This window comes from Sinohyriopsis cumingii, chromosome 16, assembly GCF_028554795.1.
Source record: "Sinohyriopsis cumingii isolate HCF-2022 chromosome 16, ASM2855479v2, whole genome shotgun sequence".
Classification (NCBI taxonomy): Eukaryota; Metazoa; Mollusca; class Bivalvia; order Unionida; family Unionidae; genus Sinohyriopsis; species Sinohyriopsis cumingii.
Window position 1 is genome coordinate 59,386,986 of NC_142976.1, and position 25,759 is coordinate 59,412,744.

The 25,759-nt window shown below is 33.9% G+C and overlaps 1 protein-coding gene across 15 annotated transcripts in view; it reads left to right on the plus strand.

The window, feature by feature from the left end:
- Positions 1-25,759, plus strand: part of LOC149780504 (adenylate cyclase type 2-like) — a 263,000-nt gene that overhangs the window by 75,855 nt on the left and 161,386 nt on the right. For 6 of the 15 annotated variants that reach the window (XM_089937486.1, XM_089937485.1, XM_089937488.1 and 3 more), the window contains one exon: positions 9,450-9,492. The exons of 3 other annotated variants lie outside the window; for them this stretch is intronic. The gene's annotated coding sequence lies outside the window, so the exon portion shown is untranslated. Of the gene's footprint in view, positions 1-6,424; positions 6,548-9,449; positions 9,493-15,203; positions 15,386-25,759 lie in introns of those variants that run through there. 6 more of the 15 variants (XM_089937491.1, XM_089937489.1, XM_089937492.1 and 3 more) reach the window with 2 other exon arrangements.

The window sequence follows — 25,759 nt, forward strand, 5'->3', positions numbered from 1 at the left end:
TATTTAGAGCCTTATAATAGGTTTAAGAAACAACAACATCAAAAAAGCCTTAAATACATTTGATATGTGTGCCCCGTAACCAAGACATTTACCTTACTGTGTTGACTGACATTGCAACTTTAAATCATTGATAATATAAACACTTTAGATAGGTCCCAAGGGAAGTGTAAACATACGGTTATGAAGAACAATATTGTAGGTTACTTGGTGTGATTTCAGTTTAAAGGTTTTTTTATGCAGCTCAATTTCTTTATCTCACTCCAGATTTCCCCATATTTTGTCCCTTGTGCATGAGAAGGGAGGGGAAAACGGAAAAAGAAGGGATTGGGATTAAATTGTGTACCATGTTAAATTCATTTAGAAAACTGGGATTATTATTACTTTTTATCACTATTTCCATACCCCACTAATGATTAATGAGTGGAAATTCATCATTGATCTATAGGAATAGACCCAACAGCACACAGTTCCAAGAATGTTTTTTTGTATGCGTATTATTGTGTCATGGGCGGATCATAATTTGATATACAAATAGTATTGGTATATCAAATTGCTTTATACTAACACTTGAAAATATTTCATTTTCTTTATTTATTATATAGCAGGATTAATTTAGGGCAGAATATCACTGATGTATGTCTACAGAATGTTGCTGTGAATTTTAAGGAGAATTTATTTAGTTTTCACTATAAGCAATTTTTCATTGGCAGTACAATAGAAAATAAAACAATACATTTATTATTCCAGAATAGTGTTTATGGAGATTTTGTTTTTATTTACGAGATTTTATCTAATACGGCAACATCTTGCTGCCTTCATCATGCAGTCATAAGACTCAGTTTATTCTGTTTTCATTGCATTTAAAAAAACATAACTAATGTCCTCCAAAAGCAGTCAAATTTGAATGTTACATTTCCATGCATATAATAATTAAAATAATAATTAAAATAATGCTGCATCATCAGAAACAATTAATTTTCTCATCCCACTTTGCAGATGTGAGACAACAGAGATGTACTCCAAAGCATGCAGAGTTAAATATTATATTTACAGAGACATAATAATATAAATAAAGTCTTAAATACTTTTTTCTTCCAACTTCACGTGTGGGTTTTAAGGTTAGTATGTGTGTGCGTGCTAATACACAAGAAAAAAAAACAGTATCTTGAGATATCTGTTCAGATTATACTAGGAAATGAAGTAAAACAACAACAAAAATAAAATGAACATTTGACGTATGCATTCAGATATGAAAAAATAAAATGAAGCATTTGACATATGCATTCAAAAGTGAGAAACAAAACTGAGTCAGAATGTTCATAACATTAATTCTTTTCCATGTAATAAAATAAAGAATATCTAAGTGAATTAAGAAAGCTAATAAAAGATGGGTACATTTTGTCTAATTTTATCAAATCAGAAGTTGTCCATGAAGCAATTAAAATAATGGCACTTCAACAGGTTCTTTGCTTATGCCATGCTGAGGAAGCTGTGAGAACTAAGTGCCTTTTACAAGGACACACACAAGCTGGCCTGGGCTGAAATGCTTAATGGATGGCACAAACATGTGTTGAAAACAATCCCACAGAGTGTTTATAATCACAGCAAATCTATTTGACCAGAATTACAGAATTCAAGAAGCAAGAAGCCATCTGTTTTATTCCACTGGAATGTTACATTAATAGAGACATCCTGTTAATTAGCTTTAGATTTTAGGGAAATTGCTTGTTTTTGTTCCACTATTCACAATAGTGCTAGAGCAGATAATGTTACTCTGTCCCTCCATCCATCCATCTTTATGTCAGTTTGGATAAGATTTATTTTATATAAACTCTCATATCAGTTGAGCAGAACTGCAAAATGACATAGATCCTGATCTGCAATTGCATAAAGCACTGACAGATCAGGCCAAGATCTGCCTGTGCATTATGCAATGGCAGACCTAGTTCTATGCAGTTTGCAGTTAGGTCCAACTTACAAGTGTGAGTGTACATGGTAGGTTATTCTTCAGGAATTCATCAATTTCAACTACAGCATGTGGTAGCAAATTCTTTTTCAGACCATTTTTTTCATATTGATTTTGAAGTACTGGCTAAGGTATCATGCTTGTAAAATATTATTTTTGAAACTCTTCATAAGAAATCAAGTACCATGATAACAAACATTAAAACTTTTTTTTTCATCAATAAGACTGAGAACTGCATGAAAAAATCACAACACTTGACAAAATGATTTGTGATAGAGAGATGAGGACCATAATTAGGATTATCCTAAAACACCATACGTTATTAACCAACTTATATGCACTCAAAGTCAAATGGAATAGACTCAGATCTACCATCACAATGTGCCAGCGGATCATGATCAGTGTTGGTCTGAGGGGCCCTAGGTGGCCAAGTGGTCTAAGGCTCTTGCCTTTGCAGATTACTGACATCTCACTTTTGTCCATGTGTGTTCGAGTCTAAACTTAGCCAACATGGATAGCTTTCTGTGGGTTGGTGATTTTTCCCACTGTTTTTTTGGGGTTGTCCTCCATCAGATATTCTGGTCACCTCATGGTCTATCATGTGTTGAAAATGGACTTAAACCATAAATCGCAAAAAAATGCTGTTCCTTTAAAATCAGAGGTGATGTTTGGTTGTAACTTGGTTGGTTTTCATGGTACTTTAAACACATTATTAGCTTTTACTGGTCATAGATTGGAATAATTTATAGGTTGGCCTGTTGTCCAACATTTGTTGTCCAGTATCCATCCATTCATTAGCACAAATGTATTGCCACTAGTCCTAAACTATCTGGATGATTCACTGCATGGTCTAGTTATAGTCCTAAAAGAAAATGATGCCACTACTACTCCTGAATGGATGGTCATGCTGTATCAACATGGACTTTTCATAAAAGACTTCTTTGATGTCTTGTTGGTCATAAATCAAAATGTGATCCAGTTTAGCCACCATGGCAGCCATCCTGAAAATTGTATAAATCATGGCCTACCCTAAATGGAAAGTTCTGGAAAATTCACCAGAATACTTTTATGGCGTCTAGTTGGGTCTATTGAAAATGATGCCAATCTGATATCCAGTATGGCCACTATGGTGGCCATCTTGAAAATCTTGTTATTGTTTCTCCTCTGGAATGAATGTATCTTCACTAAAAGACCTATAATGATGTTTAGTTGGTCATACATGATTATGGTGCTGATCTTACATCTACCACGGAAACTAATGTATAAATCTTGTTATTGCTAAAGAAATATCACAGATGGTTTGAACATGCAGCAACTAAAAAGAAGAAACAGGTTTATCTTGAATTCCAGACCAAGCTGTTGGATCAGTGGAGTGTCAGTCTCTTCAAGGGACTCTTGTTCACTGTATTATGCCAAGGAAATGAGAACTTAGTGCCTTTCTGAATTACATGCTGATGCTGCTGACCTATGCTGGCCAGGATGGGTAATGAACCTGCAACCCTGGGATTGTGATCCTGTTGCTCTACCAACTGAGCTATCATTGCTCCCAAATCATAATGTGAAGTAATAGTACCATCATTTTCACTGAAAACTCCATTCTTGAGTAAGGACTGCAGGAGTCATTTTAAACCATGTTAATTATAAGGGGAAAAAAATGATTGGCTGCATGGGAGTAAAGCCACTAAATGGGCTGGGACATTCTAACATATAGGCCATGGGCTGGGACATTCTAACATATAGGTCATGTGCCAGGACATTCTAACATATAGGCCATGGGCTGGAATATTTGAACATATAGGCCAAAGACTCGTTCACCTAACAACCCTGCATAGATACATCTACTTCACACAAGCCAATTTATTTTCATTGCAGCAATTAGAAAACATGGATCTATTTATACATGTATCTGAAGTACAGTATATTAATCACAGATCATACAAGTTTATTGAGGACCTACATAACTCTTTTATTGACATAGACTAACAAGGCAGGATGCTGCCATCTAAGTTGTCATAAGCTATTGGAGTCCAACCTTTTTTGGCTGGGGTCCAAAACAAAATGCTTAAGGTCATGGGCCACATCAGCAAGAACAGTTCCTGATCACCAATCCTGCTTATTAATTAAAATGTACTGCTTACATGGCCACAGGCCAAACAGTATTAAGTTCTGGGTTGCATACTGTCCATGGGCCACATGTTTGATGTGCCTATTATAAGCAATTAAATTTCGCCAAGGAGGACAATTCATGAGACAGCATGCATGACTAAATTGTCAACTTTTCAAAAGATCAGCAATAATTTACAAAGAGAATTTGAAAATGTATTCCTTATAAGCTAGTCCCAAAGCATTTTACATTAGTTCACAGAGAGATGCCCTCAGTGTTGGAGAATGCAAACATCATCATTGGAAGGTTTGTTGCATACCATATTCTTTAGAGTCCCATCTTCAAGATCAAGGTCATGTTTCAGAATTTTAAGTTTTTCAATACACTTTAGATTCCACTTGATAACTTCAAAGTCATTTAAGGAATGAAGCTTGTCCTACTTATATATCATCACAAGGATGTATTGAAAAGCAAATAGTGGGTCCTATCTCAATTTCAAGGTCATTGCTTGATATTTTTTATTTTCATCAATTTTTCTCTTCCACTTCATAATTTTAGAGTTATAAATATTAAGGTATACAATGTTTTCTACTTTTATATCATTGTTAGAAGGTATGTTCATTACCTCATTTTGGTGATGTCTTGAAGGTCCAAGTTACAGCTCAGAATTTTAAGTTTTGTGCATACATACATACATACATACATACTACATACATACATACATACATACATACATATGTGTGTGTTGAAGATATATTTTGAACCCACCTTGGATTCCCATCTTCAAGGTTAAGGTCACCATTTTGTATTTTAAGCTTTTCATCACACATTCTTTTCCACTCATTAACTTGGGGGCCCCGAGTGGTCTAAAGCACTCACCATTATGGATCACTGCTATCTCACCTCTTTCTGTGTGGGTTCGAGTCTCAGATTCGGCTCATGTGGTTATGTGAGAAAGATTGCCAGTAGCTTCTCATGGACCAGTTCTTTCCGGGGTTTTCCCAGGTTCATCCTCCAGCATTTATACTTGCCACCATGTATGGCCTATTTTGTGCTGAAAAATGACATTAAACCCTATAACAACAACAACAACACTCAATAACTTTAGAACTGTTTGAGATTAAAATATGCACCTTTTTATACACATGTAATCATTTCCAGGTGTGTTGTGTGCACCACATTAGTCTCTTACCTTCAAGGTGAAAACAGTCATGCATGTTATACGTTGAATGTTTACATCACACTTTTCCTTCCATAATTTATAGCCATTTGTGATGAAGGGGTGAAACTGATGTAACTAAATACATTATCAGAGGTATACAAAAAAACTGTGAATTAATTACAGACATTCAGTCAGTCAGGGGCATTTATAGATTTACAGTCAATATAAAATACTTGCCTATTCTTGATCTCCTAAACAAGTTGACTCACATTTTGTATTTTGTTTAAATTTCTAAGTCAGTGTATAGAATTATCAAGGAATCCCTAAAATCTTACATAATTTTATGTTATTGGTGGGGGGGGGTAATTGCCTAGAAATACATACATCAGTTTTATCTATATGACGTACATGGACATTGCACTGGTAGAATCATGGCTACATTTGGTGTGGAGAACAGAACCATTTATGTTGTGGGGATGTTGTTGTTACTCTGTCTGTGCTGTGCATTCATGGCAGGCACAAGGGTTTTTGGCATCCTAGGCAAACTATAACTCTGGCACACCTGCTCCCCCCTTGAAGTAAAAAATTCATTTTCCTCTAATTTGGAGCCACTTAAAGCCTGGCACTCCAGGCAACTGCCTAGTTCACCTGTGTGTGTGTGTGTGTGTCTGCCTGTGTGCATGCATGAGTATGTGCATGTGCATGTGCATGCATGCATGTGTGTGTGCATGCATGCATGCGTGCATGTGTGTGTGTGTGTGTGTGTGTGTGTGTGTGTGTGTGTGTGTGTGTGTGTGTGTGTGTGTGTGTGTGTGTGTGTGTGTGTGTGTGTGTGTGTGTGTGTGTGTGTGTGTAAACTCTACTTTTAATTAGCACTGTAGAGCTATGTTTTGATGAGGTGCTGTTAAACACTTTTTACATGCAAAAATCCTTTACCCAGGAAATGAAATAGTCTAATCCCAAACTAGGTTGAGGAAACTATATAATCTCCTTGTAGAGGTTACATTGTACTGTTTACAAAAGTTTGCAGGCAGTTTCACACTTCTTTCATTGTACTTAAAACAAACTCAATACCCATGTATGAGTTTCAATATCTGGCAGTGTTTGAGTTTCAGTTAGAACAATTAATTACTAAGTCTAAAGTTAAATTTCCTTGAAGAAATACCCAATGTCCTGATCTGTCATTTTACAGACAGTCAAAAAGTCAATCCTGTCGGGCATGTATGGCATATATGACCAATTCTACAAGTCTGATCATCACTAAAATGGTGGCATGTACCACCTTGGGGTCCTATCTTTACAGTCAAGGTGAAAAGTAAGTTTTTAGTTTTTAGTCACATTTTCCTAACTAATTTAAGAACTGCTTAAGATTAATGGATTAAGCTTGGTATACTTGTATATTGTCACTAATACTTGTCAAGGACAGTGCAACCTCAAAATTAGCCTTGGTGATATTTACCATATTGAAAAAAATACATATTAGCTCTTTTGGGTACTTGTATTCCATGCCCAGGGGCCATTGTTTAGGGCAAATAGGGCAAAATAAGATGCTTTGGAGCATTGAATTTTGGTCTGAATTATGGGGAAAGAGATTTATATGAAATTGCCATGAAATCTACAAAATCTTGTCCAAGTAGCACTTGCAGATTATGAATACACTGATTTGCCACTGATTTGAAAGCACACCAGGGTTTGTTGGGCAATTAAATTTTGACAGTTAATTATCCAGATGCTTCATAAAACAAAACTCATTGCATGACCAGAGTTTATTAACTGATTAATCACAAGAAACCAACTACATATACTAAAGTGCTAAATTGACAAGGCCATGAAAAACACTTTGTGTGTATGTGGAGGTTTTTGAAAGAGATTTTGACAGAAAAATTTGGTTTGAGCAGACAAAATACCAAATGCCATTTGAGATGAGAGACAACAAATTTACTAACATAATACACCACTCCCTTGATAACTTACATAACTGAATGTGGTCCAAAAACATAGACCACAGCATAAACAAGGGTGCAAATTATTTATGGACTTCTGAAAAATTATGAAAGGGATGGACATCAAGAGTGTGTGTGTGTGTGTGTCTGTAAGTGTATGTGTGCACATGCATGCTTGTATGTACACATGTGTGTGTATGTGACGGCAGGTTAAGTCATTGAATATTTATTTAATAATTACAATGGGAATGATAGTAAATAAGTAGCTTATCTCATAATGCTGTTGTTTGCTTTTCTCTTTAAACTGCCTTTCATGAAATATATACAAAATCTTACAGAATGTTTAAATCATTACTCCAAGTAGTTTCAACACACATTACATGTGTACCAGGAAAAAAAATGTGTAAAATTTACAGCTCTTGCATATGAATGTGTTACTTTGGATTCAAACAAGATTTTCTATTTAAAAAAAGAGTGACATTTATTTAGAAAAACAACAACAATGAGATTTTGTATTGGTATATTAGGGAAATGCTGATGCTTTGATTTCATTACAAGTCATAGAAAATATTTCTGCTCATCCTTGTGTAAACCTCTGAGTGCCAATATGGGGATTTTAAGATCACTACAAACTTTGGAACTTGCTTCTCCATAATGAACCCTACATGTGAAACAAAGCTTTTCAAGCACCTAGTACACCATGATCTTAATTCCTTTGCTTCTGTTTATCACATTAGCCGATGAGCCTGATACTATATTGATCATTGTTAGATATTTTTGTTGTTGCATGTTCTTACAATGTTATCCGTGTTCAACTACCGGGAGTCAATTGAATGGACTTAAAACATGACTGTTACCACTAGCTCATGTACAGGTTGGATTTGTACTCCTTCTAACTTTTTTATTCTACCAACATTAATTTATTGGATAATACAGACTAATTAACCTGATAATTCAATGCAGGTCAAATTTTAATTGATGGTAACAATGTAACCAACACTGCCATAAGTTGGAGATCAAAACACAAGTGTGCTACTTAATTAGATTCTTGTGGAAACATTCATGAGCATCACTTTGATAGTCATGTAACACTTTTCATGTTTATGATGACTGTACTGAAACTAAAACACAAATTTCACAAAGAAAAAATTAATTTTATCTTGCATTAAATTCTTAATGTGTTGCCTCCCAGTAGGCATTATTATTATTTTGATTTATCAAAATTTCATCATATATTATTTACAGTGTACCAAGAATTTTTTTAATAAAATAAAATTGAAAAATATATCGCTTATTAAAAATTTAATATTTCATGACATTGATTTAAATTTTTGTGTACTAACTGCTATTTTGACAATAAAACTAGTGATTAGTCAAGGTTTCATTTACCAATTTTTGTTGTGGTTTTATTTACGTTCAACAAACATGCTTTTTCTGTAAGAAAATATGTGATCCACACTCGACTCGTATCTGCAGATTATTTGGGTGTGCTGTGGTGAGTGGGTGATGTACCTGGCTGGGGACCAAATTCTTCCCCCAGTTTCTGCATTTTTAAAAAATTAAATAATAGCCATGCCACTCATGTACCATGCAGCATGCCTCGGAAAACTATAGTTATGTTGATATCTTTTATACACCTGCCACAAGGGCAAGGACATTATGTAATGTGATGTTGTCTTTCCATCCATCAATAATGAATTTTGTTTCTGCACAATAACTTGAGTTGTCAACCATTTACAGTCACCAATCTTTGTGAATGGCTTGCACTTGGGCTAGGGAAGAACTGAACACATTGGCACAAATGAAAGTTTTTTGTGGAAAATGTAAGTGGACTTTTCAGGGTCCAATGCTCAAAGGTCTTGGTCACAGACTGAAAGAGGGAGATTGGTTTCTGCATAGTAACTTGAGTTTTTCCATCATCCAAAGGTACCAAATTTTCCGAATGACTTGTACTCTCTACAGTGATCAGGTTTTGTGGATGGCTTAAGCTATGGGTTAGGAAGAATCCTATCTATTTCAGAGAAAAATGGTTAAAGGTCAAGGTCATGGTCACTAGAAAAAATAACTGGATACTGCACAATAACTTTAGTTATACACCACATACCTAGACACATCTTTAATCCTTGTGGATGGCTTGCATTTTGGGTAAGGAAAAATCTTATTTATTGCATGGAAAAATGGTCAAAGGTTAAGGTCACTGGAAAAATAAATATGGTTTCTGCACTTAGTTCTAAACCATATATCTAGACACATCTTTTATCCTTGTATTTTTAGGTACAGAAGAATGCTATTGATTATGAGCTGAGCAAGAGTAAAGGTAAGGACAATATGACTTTGCTTTCCACACAATAATAATAGTTTTGCATCACATACTGGGACTGTGACCACTCCAGTGGTCTAGTGGTTAGAGCGTCCACCTTGGACGAGGGAGGTCGTGGGTTCGATCCCTGGCCGAGTCATAGCAAAGGCTTAAAAAAATGGTACTAACAGCTGCCTCGATTGGCACTCAGCATTAAGAGGTTAGTGTTAGGACTGGTCGGCCTGGTATCAGGATAATGTGACTGGGTGGGACATCATGCTACATGTCTGCGGCATGATGCCCCAGTGCTAGACATCACTATAAACTGTCACACTGTGGACATCACAGGGATATGACTGAAAATTGTTAAAGCTACATTAAAAATCCAAATCACACACACACACATACTGGGACCAGATCATGTGGATGGCTTATACTTGGGTTAAGGAAGAAGCTGATTGATATGATGATCAAAAGGTCAAAAGTCAAGGTCACTGAGACTGAAAAAAGGAAAATTATTTCTGTACACAAATTTCATATATCTACATAGAGGGCTGTTAAACAGGGGGCAGGTATATAATATGACAGGGGGCAGGTATATAATATGACATTTGTGATACTCTTGTTCATACTTTTGATTGCAACTATAAACTAGCACATGTTTTGTAAACTTTTGCAAATATTTTTGTGCTGATGACTCTGAGCAACACAGAACCATCAATTATTGCAATGTTAGAATGAAATCATATGCTTCAAATTTAAAAAATTGTTCACTGAATTAATATGTTTGTTTCCATTATATATGTAACTTATTACCTTAAAAACACCTGAGTATATTGATTTCCAGTGAAAGTAGCTTATTGGTCAAAATTTACCTCCAGACTATTCACAAATCACAAGATTCAAGGGACAGATCATTTTCTTGAGTAGAAAAGATTCAAGGGAGAAATCATTTTCTTGAGTAGAAAATGGTCATAATTGTCAGTCACTGATAAAATATAGTTTTATCAAATTATAACTGATGTGTACAAAGATATTGAAAACACAAAATCATGATTTATATTAAGAAAATAAATTATTGATAATGCACGAGTGCAATCATATAAAATGATGCTAAATATTGGAGTAATTGACTACACAAAGTAGGTGTGTTTCTCAACTGAATAATGATTTTGATAGTCACATTGACAAGGGGTTTTCACCAGAAGAATAATTATGATATCTATTTCATTCAGAATGCAAATGGTGCCAATCAGACCTCAAATACCAGTATAGCCCACCTTGGCAGCCATCTTGAAAATCTTCTAGTTCAGTCTCTCCTAAAGTTATATTGACATGGGGGTTTTGCTAAAAGACATAGTATGGTGTCTTGTTGGTCCTGAGTGAAAATTATGCTAATCTGATATCTACAATGACCACCACAGTGGCCATCTTGAAAATCGTTGTAGTGTTGAGATCAGTTAGACTGCATTACACAGATTATATAATTATATGTTCTCACCCTTCACAGACCCTTATCATTGTACACCCTCCAGATGGCTGGCAACAGTGTTGGTTGATAGTTTTTAAATCACGTCTCAGACAGAATCAGCTGAGTGCTCTTTCTGCTGCATTTTTTATGTTTTTGTTTGCTTTTCCTCTTATTTCAAGTGCACTGAGCATCCTCCCTCCCATCAACTGCTCAGGAATCATAACTCATTTGAGAAGAGCCAAGTTTTTCATCCATTTCTCTAAAGCTTTCTACCAGTGGGAATGGTCTTCTGAACAATTGTTCAGTGGAAATTTAAAAAAAAATCATGTCCCACAGATTGAAAATTTTAATTAATACAATCATTAGCATGTCAAATTAAATCCTTGGACTTTAAATCTGTGTTTTAGTTTAAGTTTAAAAAATAAAAAAGGTATATTATTAACTATGAAATAGATTGGGTAGACATACTAGTATAATTGAATCTCTGGTATGTCTACCAATGTTTTTTTCCAGGACGTACAATTGCACAAATCCCCACAAAATTGATGACTCTCCTCTCCTTAATAATGAAAATCGCATATAGTCAATTTGTCATGAGTGTAACAGTCATTAATATCATAAACATCAATCAAATTATGTAAATGCCAGACTTCTAAATCAACTGTCATACTCAAATGCTTGCTGAAGGGGCTTTTGCAATTGAGCAGTGAGTAGTTTTCATTGATCATCTAACTATTAAACACACAGTGCTTGGAAAGGTTTTATGATGGCAGATATTCGGTTTTTGGTATTCAGTGGCAATGTTTGAGCTGTTACATGTAGTTCCATGGTGTACAGTGTAATATTATTGTCATAACTTGATCACTGCCACTACCAATGATGAAAATAAACAAATTACAAGGTATTTATTTTACACAATTATTGTTCATAGATACTGTTTTCATGTTCATTAATTGCCTACCTCTGCCCCATAATTTGTTTTGACATCCATAAATAAGGCTCTATTATTTAGTTGCATTCACCCATTTGGGCTGCGTAATAATAATAATAATATAATAATAACAATAACAACAACAATAATAATACAAAGAAGAAATAATAATAATAATAATAATGATAATAATAATAATAATAATAATAATAATAATAATAATAATAATAATAATAATAATAATAATCATGATAATAATAGCAATAATAATAATGATAAGAACAACAATAACAACAATGATAATAGAAAGAAGAAATGATAATAATAATAATAATAATATTCATAATAATAGCAATAATAATAATAATAATAATAGTGATAATAATAGTGAAATCTCTTTTTTCAAAGGGAAAATTTAATTGATGTGATAAATAATGAATAATAAATAATCAATATAATCTAGCAGTGGCAAGGCGCTTTGGCCAGAGGTCAAGGGACAAATGCTTCTTTATTTTTGGATTCCATGGGCCGTTCATCTAGTAGAGAACTTTTTCTGTCATACTTGAAGCTGAGTTTATCCTGCTGGCATGCATGAGCTATGATGAGCAAAACTTTCTGGTCATTTGTTTCATATTTGAGCAGCCACAACTGCAACTACAGTTGGTATGGAGGACCATCTAATTAGGACTTTAGGATGATGGTCTTCGTCATACACGGTACATCAGAGTTCACCCTAACCGACTCCTTTCTGCTCAGGAATAGTTGTGTACATACATTTAGTATCATGTACTTTGGACACCAGTCCTTTCAAATGGTTTTTCACATTCCAAACTGGCATCCTCTTAGGGACTCTCATTTGATATATTTTAATATCAAATTCAATTTGTCATTTTTCCACAATTGGATATATAACTCATAAGCTATACTAAAAACATCAAGATCATGCTCATTAAATACATTTCTTTTACAGTTTTAAATAGGAAAAATATAAATATATTTTCTTCATGCTGGGATCAGCCTTGCTCTATTCCACAAATCTAGGATCAACCCAGAACACACTCGTATGCTGGGATCAGCCTGGCATAGATTTTAGTTAAGATGGGATCAGCCCAGAATACATTAGCAAGCTTGGATCAGCCTAGCACATAGTCCATTTAAGCTGGGATCAGCCTAAAATACACTTGAATGCTGGTATCAGCCTTAGCACATATTTGACTTGAACTAGGATCAGCCTAGCACAGTCTGCAGATGCTGGGGTCAGACCAGATTACATTTTAATGCTGGGATTAGCCTAGCACCAATTATCCTTGAGATGGGATCAGCCCAGAATGAACAATAATGCTGCGATCAGCCTATCATAGATTTACTTGAAGATGGGATAAGCCCAGAATATACTCAAATGCTGGGATCAGCCTAGCACAGATTTTACTTGAGCTGGGATCAGCCAAGCACTGATTCTACTTGAGATGGGATCAGCCCAGAATACATTGTAATGCTGGGATCAGCCTAGCAGTGATCAGGAATCTGTCTTTTTCATTGAGCTGGGACTTGAATGCTGGGATTAGCCTAGTACAGATTTTACTTGAGCTGGAATCAGCCTAGCACAGTCTACAGAAGCTGGGATGAGCCCAGATTACACTTTAATGCTGCGATCAGCCTAGCACCAATTATCCTTGAGCTGGGATCAGCTGGGAATACATGATAATGCTGGGATCAGCCTAGCACAGATTTACTTGAAGATGGGATCAGCCCAGAATATGCTCAAATGCTGGGATCATCCTAGCACAGAGTTTACTTGAGCTGGGATCAGCCTAGCATCAATTTCACTTGAGCTGGGATCAGTCCAGAGTACACTGTAATGCTGGGATCAGCCTAGCACCGATTGTGAATCAATCTTTTACATTGAGCTGGGATCAGCCTAGCACCAATTCTACTTGAGCTGGGATCAGCCCAGAATACACTGTAATGCTGGGATCAGCCTAGCACTGATTGGGAATCATTCTTTTACATTCAGATTCTAGCCCATGAGTAGCCCCCACAGAGAGAGCCAAATATTTTTAAATATTTAAATTCAGTAGTGATGCTATTTTTGTTATGAGTTTGATGTTGTAGAACATTGGTAACGATGAATAGTGGCATGTTTGAGAGAAAGGGAGAGAGTGAGTGAGAGAGAGAGAGACAAATGCATATACCCATACTCACATATCCTATATTTCTTACAATGCATGTATTAAATCATTTCTCATACAATTCAGTATTGTTTTGTTGTACATAATACACATTTTACACACTGTACTTGGAAAGGTTTTACGATGGCAGATATGTAGTTTTTGGTAGTCAGTGGTGATGTTTTGAGCTGTTACATGTAGTTCTATGATATACAGCATAATATTATTGTCATAACTTGATCACTGCCAATTTATAAATAATGAAAATAAACAATTACAAGTTGTTTATTTTACACAATTTTTGTTCATAGATACTGTTTTCATGTTTATAAATTGCCTACCTCTGCCCCATAATTTGTCTTGACATACATAAATAAGGCTATAATATTTAGTTTGTATTCACCCATTTGGGCTGTATAATAATAATAATAATAAATAATAATAATGATAATAATAATAATAATAATAATAATAATAATAGTAGTAATAATAATAAAATAATAATAATAATATTAACAACAACAATAATGATGATAATAGAAAGAAGAAAAATAATAATGATAATAACAATATTATTATTATTATTATTATTATTATCATTATTAGCAATAATAATAATAATAATAACAACAACAACAACAACAATAATAATAATAATAATAATAATAATAATAATAATGATGATGATGATAATAATAATAATAGCAGCAATAATAATAATAGTGAAATCGCTATTTTCAAAGGGAAAATTTAATTGATGTGATAAATAATGAATGACAACTACAATCTAACACTGGTAAAAAAAAGTCATACAACCATATATTTAATTATGATTTCCATTATTAAATATAAGTAACTATAATATTTTTATATGCTTGTCCAAAGGAAGAGCTTAATATTAAGATGTTGTCTATTCATTATTACACCCATCTGTATTACGAATTCATTACAGCACAATAACTTGATGTCCATCCCATATAAGTACCATAAATGATAATCATATCAATTTTGGGATAGAAAAGCCCAAGATCAAGTGACTGAAAGAAGAAATAGAAGATACTTGCTTGAATGAAGTGAATGATGGATATGATTCATCAAGTGTATGAAAACACTTAAGTTTGTCACCGACAAGATGAAATATAGCTCTTATTCACTCATAGGAATCAAATGTTCTTTTCATTATATGCCCCAATGTCTTGCCTAGCAAGATTTATCGAGTAACAGATGGAAGTAGCAAATTTCATCCTGGACCCTGTTTGATATCAGCTGTTAACCATTTATGTTCTGTTTTGTGACTTTTTGCACAGAAAATATAAACAGTAACATAATTATCCTTCAAAGGTAAGTAACACATTAAGAATAAAATACTAATCTGCGTTTTGTTGGATTCAAACTCCAATCATCTTGAATAGGAGCCAGTCATATTTACTGTTCAGCTATGTAGGAATCATACAACCTCAAATTTCATGGTTATGATGTTATCCATGTCTATTGAAGACCTTTGAAAACAATATATTTTTTCACTCCAGTGAAATATTGAAATTATTTTTGAAAAGCCAGTAATTCATGGCTAGCATAAAATAAAAATGGCATGTGCACAGTAACTCAAGTAGTGCACAATGTACAGAAAGTAGACCAACAGGGCTGGAATTTATTGCTCTTATACAAAATGTCACCTGGTTGTGAAAAGTGTGAGTTGAGATTTAATGTTCTTACATATTTTTGCAGGTGCTAAATTTTCCAGTGATATCCAGAAAATCGTTCATAAAACTCCTTAAAGTACACTGGTTCATCAAAGTGCCCAGGCATAATTACAATTTGTAAAACAAAGTTTGCGTTGTCATTGACCCTTTTAGCCTGAGATGTGCAATTTGTCTGTACAATAATGCTAAGGTTATACATTTATCTTCCACTCATGCAGTGTGGAATAAAGCATGATTGTCTTATGGTGATGTTGATATTTCTTGTGCTTTCAGTCATTTTAAGTACAATTGCAGAAGTAGTTTTGATATTACCTTCTTTTAAGCAAAACCTGATTCTTTGACTCCCTTGACAACTTACTGCGCAATTATGTTTTATGTAGGATGGCCGATTGAAAATATTTGTCACATATTATCATGACTAACTCCTGGAAACAAGATGTTTGTTCCTAATTAGTTCTTGTCTGAAGTGGCAGATATTTTTTATGAACTTTTCATTGTCCTAAAAAGCAAACTTGGACATGTTAAATTGTGATGACTTTTATGCCACATCCAACAGAAAAGTTTTTATAAAAATGATTGAAAGTATACATTTTCAAACTTTTATTAGTTTGGTTTCACATTCAGCAGTTGTGATTAATAATTGTAGAAATAAAAATCTGATCTTTGATGGTTCTTAGGGAACAAACTGAATTTGTAACTATCAGATTAAGCATCAGTTTGGTAGGTGTATTTGTGCTGATTTCTAATTCTTTCAGATTTGGAAATTTGTTCAGAATTTTTTAAAAATCTTTTGCAAATCTTGATCCAATCTATATTGGTTAATGACCTCAATTTCAAAGTCATACTTCCAGGTGTGAAGTCCTAATTAGATTCAACAAATCTGGTTGATTGCTTTTGGATTTTTTGAAGTTCATCCTGTAATACTTGACAGTGGGGGGTCTCAGACTGGGTAAACATAAATCTAAAATGGGTCAAGCTAAACCTTTGGAAGCTAAATTTTCCCATTTTGTGGGCATGGTTTCAAATTGCATCTTAATATACTTCAAATCTGATTTGCTATCATGCATAGGGGTATTTCTTGAATGTGAATCTTCCATTTCATGTAGTATCATATATTGTCTCTTATAAGTTGAATCCAGCTTCCAGCTGCATTAAACCAGATCTGCCATTGCATGTTTAGAGTAGTCATCAGAACAAACAACAAAGACCCTCATCTGCCTGCACATTATGTGATGCAAATCTTGATCATTGTTGTTTGCAGTTTGACTTGTAAGCAAATATATATGGTAACTATGATGTTTAAAAATTGTATTTAGTTGTAATTTTTTAAACTAGTTCATTCCATGGGATATGACCTACTTATTGAATGAAATTTTTGTTGCTGTAATTTGCTTTATAATTCGCTTTCGGGAAATGGAATTTTATACACCACCTTCATGCCCATTAAAAATCCAACTTCATTTACAAAACAGAAAAATAATTCAGCTGCCCTTGTAGTTTTTGTTATTAAAAATGATAATAAATGAAACAGAATTTTTAGAGTATAATAATTTTCATTTTTAAATAAAAGTAGAAATAGGAATTTCAAATTCATATTTTAACCACTGATGGGAAAATATAATTGGTAAAATAAATATTCATTTTGAGTCCTGGAACCCAATAGATTTAGAGATCAGAGGTCAATGTCACTGTGACTGAAACAAAGAAAATTACTTCCATACAAAATAATTTCAGTTCGACCATCTACACTTACCAAACTACGTGAAAGACATTGACCCAAGGTAAAAAGCAATTTCAAGCAGTGTGATTTTGGCAAAGGTCAGTGTGAGAAAAAGAATAAAATTGTTTTTGCACAATAAAATTAGTTGTAGTCATCACCAACATAAAGTAATTTTTAAAACAGGGAATGCATAAAAAGTGTTGTTCTCTGTTCTCTTGTTACATAGAAATAATAGGTTAATTAAATTAAAATTAATAAAATGATTTGTTTTATGGTTTTGATAAAGAGGTGACAAAGTAGTCTGTCTCTCTATCTGTCCATCCAACTTTTATTTCTTTTCTGTAACTAATAAAGTTATTGTACAGTATATTATGTTGTTGTTGTTGTTATCATAGGGTTTAACGCCATTTTTCAGCACAAGATAGGCTATACATGGCAGCCAGTATTAATGGTAGAGGAAGAACCTGGGAAAATCCCGGAAAGAACCACCGACCCAAGAGAAGCTACTGGCAAGCTTTCTCACATGCTCAGTGTATTATATATCCCTCATTGTATAAATATATATTATCATTTGAGTGTGTTTTGCATACCATCTTTGCAAGATCAAGATCATGGTCATTGTTTTAAGTTTGCCTTCATAATTTCCTTTCCATCCTATACCATTTGAGTCATTTGAGTCTAAGGGATGACACATGCTATATGTGTCATATACCACATAGAGGGTACTGTATTGAAGGTCAAGTCACATGTCAGTATTTTAGGTTTCCATAGCATTTTCCCTTTTGCTGTTTAATTTATGAGCAGTTTAATGTGAATAAATTTGGTACACTTGTATTGTGCATTGTATAGAATCATGAGAAGATATGTTTCATTTCACATTTGTTCTCCTGTCTTCAAGGTCGAGGTCACTGTTATGTATTTCATGGTTGCATCATTTCTGCTTTATCTACAAAACATTTATGAGGTTCAGGGATGAACAATTGTTGCACGTGTTCTTATATCTGATGCCATTTCAGGTATCAGTCAAGTTTTACTCTTCAGTTTCTTTTCCTTTTCAGCCCACATACTCTTATGTCCTATTATTAGAAAGAGTTGTATATGTTTGCCCATATACTCTTATGTCCTATTATTAGAAGGAGTTGTATATGTTTGCCAAGTAATTCTACAGCTGTATCACAAGGATATGAGCCAGATTTCATTCCCTATGTACTTTGGTGACTTGACAGGGTGGGGGGAGACAAAAATGCAGTGAATTTACCTGTTGACTTTCATGGTAAACACTAAGTTAAGTACTGAGCCAATAAATGTAAGATAGGTAAGGTTTATTTATGACCAAGTCATATAATAGGATTTATAATCTAGAATGAGGGACATAAATCAAAGTGTTCTTTTAAGTGCTGTATTTTTAGAGGGACATAGATCAAAGTGTTATTTTTAGTGCTGTACTTTTAGAGGAACTTACATTAAAGTGTTCTTTTTAGTGCTGTACTTTTAGAGGGACATACATTAAAGTGTTCTTTTTAGTGCTGTACTTTTAGAGGGACATATATTAAAGTGTTGGTGCTGTACTTTTAGAGGGACATACATTAAAGTGTTCTTTTTAGTGCTGTACTTTTAAAGGGACATACATCAAAGTGTTCTTTTAAGTGCTGTACTTTTAGAGGGACATACATCAAAGTGTTCTTTTTAGTGCTGTACTTTTAGAGGGACATACATTAAAGTGTTCTTTTTAGTGCTGTACTTTTAGAAGGACATACATTAAAGTGTTCTTTTTAGTGCTGTACTTTTAGAGGGACATACATTAAAGTGTTAGTGCTGTTCTTTTAGAGGGCATACATTAAAGTGTTAGTGCTCTACTTTTAGAGGGACATACATTAAAGTGTTAGTGCTGTACTTTTAGAATTAATGCTTTCCCATCATAGAAAAACTGTAGCATAATAAAGTTGTACCACAATGAAAATTAGATATAAACTATTACCACAACAAAATGATGATATACTTGACAGGCCATTCTCAAGACCCACCTTACCCAACACCAAAATGAAAAGTTTTAATGCCACATCACCTCATCCATGGGAGACCACCCTTTTATGTGGCCACCTTTTCATGGCAGAAGGAGTGACCTGCCTTTTAAAGCAGGACCACTGTAGGACTCACGATACTAATTCAGTTCCCATAGTAACCAGTCTATGCAAACACCATGATATTAAAAATTCAATAACTTAACATTTTTGAATATTCATAAAGTAATATCTGAATTGATCCACGTTTAATTCCAACAGAGCTTTACTCACAAATGAAATTTATTATGAACAAATATTCATCAAAGTTCAAGGTCGTTTGGTTCTTAATATGACTGGAAAACAATCATAGCTTAAGAAATGAATTACACTGTGAGAAATAAAACTAGGAGAGTGAGGCTGAGATGGTTTAAATTCCAGAGAATAAACTGAGGGAGTGAGGCTAGACAGTTCAAATTCCAGAGAATAAACTGAGGGAGTGAGGCTGAGACAGTTCAAATTCCAGAGAATAAACTGAGGGAGTGAGGCAGAGACAGTTCAAATTCCAGAGAATAAATTGAGGGGGTGAGGCTGAGACAGTTCAAATTCCAGAGAATAAACTGAGGGGTGAGGCTGAGATGGTTCATATTGTGAGAAATAAAACTGGGAAATGAGACTGTGAGGTTATTACAAATTCTCTGAGACGTTTTTCTTACTGTAAGATAAAACAGTTTTGTAACAGTTGCAAAACAATAATGAACACTACATTTCCATTCACCTGAAAGTCATCATTTGTCAAATTACATTTTCTTGGCCATTTGATACACAATGATGGATATCAAAATCAATAGCATCAATTTAGAAGATCCCACAAGGCCACATTAACCTCATATTAGAAAAGCCAAGCATGCAGAAAAGACTGACTTAGATTTAATATTTGAAGCACAATGTAAACATACTGAAAAAGTATGCCATAAATAATGAGTTAATATTGTTGAGAGCAGATGGCACATCTTGGTATAGGTGTGTCTTTCATCAAATTTAATTTTCTTTCCCATCTGATTTATTTTTCACATGCATCTCTAAGGTGCAAGACATTGAAACCAGTAGATGGCACTGAAGCCATATAGGATTACCTTTGACGCATTATTAATATTGACATGAAATTAATGAGTTAATCCATGTTTTTCTTGACATTGCCTGCATGGGCCAATCACTGCTGGATAACTATTGTAGAGGTATATCATTTGGAATGGAATCAATACGCTCAGAGTCCTCTTGATGACTATGATACAACATGTGAGTCACATGTATAGTGAAATTACAGATGAAAAAACATATACCAGGAGTTCACAAAAAGGATTTTCATTCAGGTTGGTACCTATGAGATGGCTTAAAATGATACCTTGATGAGATAATTGCACTTCATAAGAAAGTCAAATTAGTTTTTAAATAATTAAAATCAAATTAATTCTAATTCAGAGAATCTAAAAATTGCTTAGTTTTGGCTTTTAAAATGCAAATTTAGGGATAAGTCACTATTGTATATTGGACCTGATGCAGAATTATTTAAACCCTCCAAAAGAATTTAATGAGTAGTGGAAAGGAGCACAGTATTTCCGTGTACAGTGAAATTTCAGTTTTATATTTACACTTGGATGGGATGGGACAACAGAAATTTCATGGCAAGATTTGATTGATTTGTATTAAACAAAGAAATGACAAATGTCAAGGCAGTGCTGACAGAGGTGAAACATGTTTGTGAAAATGGTTGGTTTGTGTATTTGGGTGGGAGAATTCAACCTTCTCATCCGCAGCCAGCAGTCAATTCATAAATCTTCTTTAATAACTTGAAAATTATAACCGTTTCCTTGTACAACAATGTAACCCTTTTTTTTTAAATACTGATGCAGTGATATACTATATTTACTGTATATGTTGCAACACCATAAATTAATTGTGAAAGTAACTCATTTCTAATTCTTAGACACATCATTTTTTCGAGTCGTAAGTTGTGGGACACATTTAAAATCATTCAAAAATTACATCAGAAAATGCACTTCAACTGAAATTTTATTTTAAAAAATATAAAACTTTGTCCCTGAGATAAAACGTTTTAATCAACTGCAGCATCATCTCATCAACACAACCCTTTTCCTGCACATGTACGATCCATTCTTTTGATGCTTTAATATTTTTTTAGTTTTCTCATACCATGAAAATTTATCAGTAGAGGCAACACATCACCTGAAGTGGAAACTGCAATGTCTAAAGTCAGATTTTTTCCAAATCTGCACCAGTCATGCTAACTCTTACACATTTGACCCCATCATATCGTCAGTCTGTCAGGGAATGAGATCAAAGTACACTAGAATTTCATCCATGTTAATGATCATATTGTTGGCGAAATCATCTGCTCCTCTTCTGGCCGTAACAAATTTGTTTAATGATTTTATGTTCTCCAGATCTTCTGGGTGATGCTGGGTTATCAAAGCACAATACTGTGTCACTTCAAAAACTGTTTCATTGTTTCAATTTATTTTCAAAATTCCCATGAATACCAGAAAAAGTTAACCAAAGTTAGCTTTGCTATCTCAGCCATCTTTATATATTCCACAATTTTCGTAAAAAAATCTGCACACTTAACAGAATCCAAAGTCACCTTGCTTTGCAACAAAATAATCTTTGTAATGATATCCTTTAAAAAATAAAATAAACTGGCTTCAAAGTATCCAAAGTCGGATGTTGAGGTCTTCTTGCTTTGTAATAAAAATAGCCTTTGTCTTTGATATCATGTCGTTAAGTTCAGAGAATGAGTTTACTGCTCGCTGCCAGTCATGTTTATTCATCACCTGGGCTTCTGTGTGCTTGGCATCTGTAGTTATAGTTATTACAAATGGGCATTAATGTCTGCAGGTAAATAGCATACACAGATATAAGTTGCTTTAATGATACTTTTGTAACCCATGCTAGTGAAACGATTGTCACTTGCACTCAAGTAAATGTATTTTCAAATAATGATTTTTATTTGCGAGCTACTGCCATATAGTTGACCTGGATATAATTCAATCTTGGTTATTTTTCATCTAACACCAAATCATGCATGAATGGCAGTTGTTTTCAAGATATCAGTTGATTATTTCCCTCTCGTTTGTGACTTTGTTGGATTCAGTTTCCAGTCGGATAGCAAATCATCTGCTTCTCTTCTAAGCCTTCACGAATTCACGAATTCATCCAGTGATTTTACTTTCTCCAAATCTTCTGGCTGGGTGATGCTGGATCATCAAGGTCCATGCATAAAGCACTATATTGTGTTGCTTTAACATTTGTTCCATTGTTTCAATTTATTTTCAAAATTCATGTGAATACTGGTGAAAAGGAACCAAAGTTAGCTTCCGTATCTCAGCCGTCTTTGTATATCCAGAATTTATATAAAAAAATTGGCACACTTAAAAGAATCCACTTGGCTTCAGAGGTCCCCTTGCTTTGCAATAAATTAACCTTTAAAAAAGAAAAACCTGCTTCAAAGTATCCAAAGTTTAAGATTCCAAGGTCAGCTTGCTTTGTAATAAAAATAATCTTTTGTCTTTTATGTCTTGTCAGTAAGTTCAAAGAATGAGTTTACTGCTCATTGCCAGTCCTGTTTATTCACCACCCAGGCTTTTGTGTGCTTGGCATCTATAGTTATAATTGATATGAATGGGCATTTATGTCAGCGGGTAAATAGTATACACAGAAATAACATGCTTTAATGATACTTTTGTAACCATTGCTTGCAAAACGATTGTCACTTGCACTCAAATAAATGTGTTTTCAAATAATTATTTTTATTTGTGAGATTCTGTCATAATTGACCTGGATATAATTCAGTCTTGGTTATTTTGCACCTAACACCATGTCATGTTTGAATGGCAGTTGTCTTCAAGATATTGGTTGATTATTTCCCTATTGTATGTGATTTTGTTGGATCCAGTTTTCAGTCAGATAACATATTTGAACCTTTAAGCACAACCAAACACGATTTGTTTCTCAATGTTCATATCAATGAACAATGTGTCATGCATTATTGGATATAAGCAATACACGCTTCAGTATGGAAGTCTATGCTGCATTTACGGAGTTCGTGGATATATTTTATCCCTTAATGCTCAATAAGAAAAAACAAATAAATGATAACAATACAAGGTTAGTTTCTTTCTTTTTATTATCAAATAAGTGTTTTATTTATCTATTTTATTGCAGTGTGCAGTGGGGGTGAGGGAGCACAAATTCAATACAAATTTATTTCATTTTTTAAGTTTTGGGATATATGACATAGGTAAAAAGAAAGTGTCACCATAAGTTCTGGGATGAGAAAAGAAATTAATTGATCATGTCCCAATATATATGGTAAATACGGTAGCTATGTACTTTTTATTTTAAGCTGGCGACATCAAATGATAATAAAAGGTCTACAGGCACAGAATTAGATTTTTTTGCTTCCTGGCTTTTGATAAGTGTGATCAAGTGAAATGTTTGACCCCTTGGAAAAATGGAAATTGCTCTTTGAACTTATTTACATATATAATTCGTTAAAACAGCATTTTTAATTTTATAAATTACACCTTGATTGAGATATGTGTAATAACTATACTGTAAAAGAATTCCCTCAAAAAATGGATGAAGAATGTTATCAGGAGCTGAATTTGTATACCAGCATTTTTTATTCTAATTTTATACCAATATATTTGTTACACTATGTGTATACCAATATTTTTATACTAACTGTTCATCAGTATTTTTATACTAATTGCATACGAGTATTTTTTTATGCTAATTGTATACCAATAATTTGTGTACTAATTGTATACCAGTATTTTTTATACTAAATGCATATGAGTATTTTTTATATTAATTGTCTGTTTATGCCAAATTTTTGAAAGGTTTCTCTGACCTACTTATTCACTGTATCTGGGTGAGTTTGAGTCTGGGATTCAGCCAATGTAGGTATGTGAGAAAGCTTGCCAGTAGCTTCTCATGGGTCAGTGGTTCTTTCCGGGGTTTTCCCCCGAGTTCTTCTTCCACCATTAATACTGGCCAAGATGTATATCCTATCTTGTGCTGAAAAATGGCATTAAACCAGGTACAACAAAAACAACAACAACATCAAATTATTCACTGAATGACACCTAATGGGTGATTGAAGATAAGGGTAGCAATCCATTGCAATCTGTTATGTGGTTATTACTGAATAGAGGACACTTATGACTGATTGGCCAGTTGCACAAGACTGTAGAAAGAAGAAATTTGGGATTTTAGAGACTTTTGGCAAAAGATGTTTTTCAAACTCTTTATGAATGGATTTCTAGCTAACTGACTCAATACACATATGTTGGAAATGTTTGGTTTCCTTGGTTTTAATGATACTTTAATATACTATTGGCAGTGTCATGCCAAGGAAGTGATAGCATAGTGCCTGTCCCTGAAATATACCAAGGCAGCCAATTCAAGTTGACCAGGGTGGGTATCGAACTTAAGACCTTGTGATTGTGAGTCTAATGCTCAACCAACTGTTAGAAAAATCCTGTTGTGATTACATATTTGACTCAGGCTCACTTAGATAGGATCAGTTGATCCATGACTAATTAACAGGGTAAATTCAATTAACTGATTCACTGACACCCTACATGTATTAATTTATAATTTACCTCAGTTTCAGCAATTATATCAAGTACTGAAATTATATTATTCACTGATGCAAAAATTGGATAATACATTTTTACTATCAGTCTTGCCAAAATAAATTTTACTATATATACCATATCTATTCGCTTATAAGTTGAGTCAAGTTGCAAAAATCACCATAGCAAATGAACCTGCAGCTCAGGGTCTAAGTTGTTTCTCCTACTGATTACTCCTAACAAACTGCACAGACCCAGATCTGCCAGTGCATTATGCAATGGCAGATCTGGGTCTGTTTAGTTTGCAGTTGGACTCTTCTTATAAGTGAGTATAGAGGTTATATATGGTAATACAGTCTCTAATGATAACAATATTTTGAAGTATAATACTGCACACATTGAGATAAATTCAGGTCAGTAATACTAATTGGCATCAGTGATGCTGCTTCTCATGTCTCATGGCATTTTGCATGATTAATAAAAAAATGTTTGTCAGCATTTTGTCACTTTCTTTATATTCTGAAACAAAATTGTGAAAACTTATGAAAATTTTAAAATCACTAATGAACACAACATACTGCAATACAAATTGGTAATTAAAATTACAAAGTGTGTATAATACAGCATCTTGA